The 339-nt window shown below is 58.1% G+C and overlaps 1 protein-coding gene across 1 annotated transcript in view; it reads right to left on the bottom strand.

Moving 5' to 3' along the window:
* NPLOC4 (nuclear protein localization 4 homolog (S. cerevisiae)) overlaps positions 1 to 339 on the bottom strand; it is a gene marked incomplete at both ends in the record, with an annotated part of 8,779 nt that overhangs the window by 2,317 nt on the left and 6,123 nt on the right. The gene's annotated exons all lie outside the window — the stretch shown is intronic.

Below are 339 nucleotides of genomic sequence, written 5' to 3'. Positions count from 1 at the left end.
CCCCCCCCCCCCCCCCATGATTTTAAAGCGAGGTTTCGGTTTCCAAATAGGGACATCTTTGATTTTAGAACGGCAGGAAGCTGCGCAGGTCAAAGTCTGAGCCACGCGTATCTCACACAGCCCAGCCCGTAGGAACATCCTCTGAGTCACTTCTGCTCTGAGTTTGCGCCTCGCACCACCCCGTCCCCTCCACGCTGCGTTTCCTTAAACCACCAGCGCCGCTTTCCTAAAGCGGAGCGGGTGAAGGCCTGCGCAGCCCTGCACGCTGTCCAAAGAGCTCCAGATCAGCGCTCCCTTTTCCTTCAGAAGCTCCTGAACAACCCCACGTCACGGGAACTC

The sequence above is a fragment of the Mesitornis unicolor genome, unplaced genomic scaffold (genome assembly GCF_000695765.1).
Source record: "Mesitornis unicolor isolate BGI_N332 unplaced genomic scaffold, ASM69576v1 scaffold33790, whole genome shotgun sequence".
In the NCBI taxonomy this organism is placed as follows: Eukaryota; Metazoa; Chordata; class Aves; order Mesitornithiformes; family Mesitornithidae; genus Mesitornis; species Mesitornis unicolor.
This window is presented reverse-complemented; position numbering and strand designations above follow the sequence as displayed.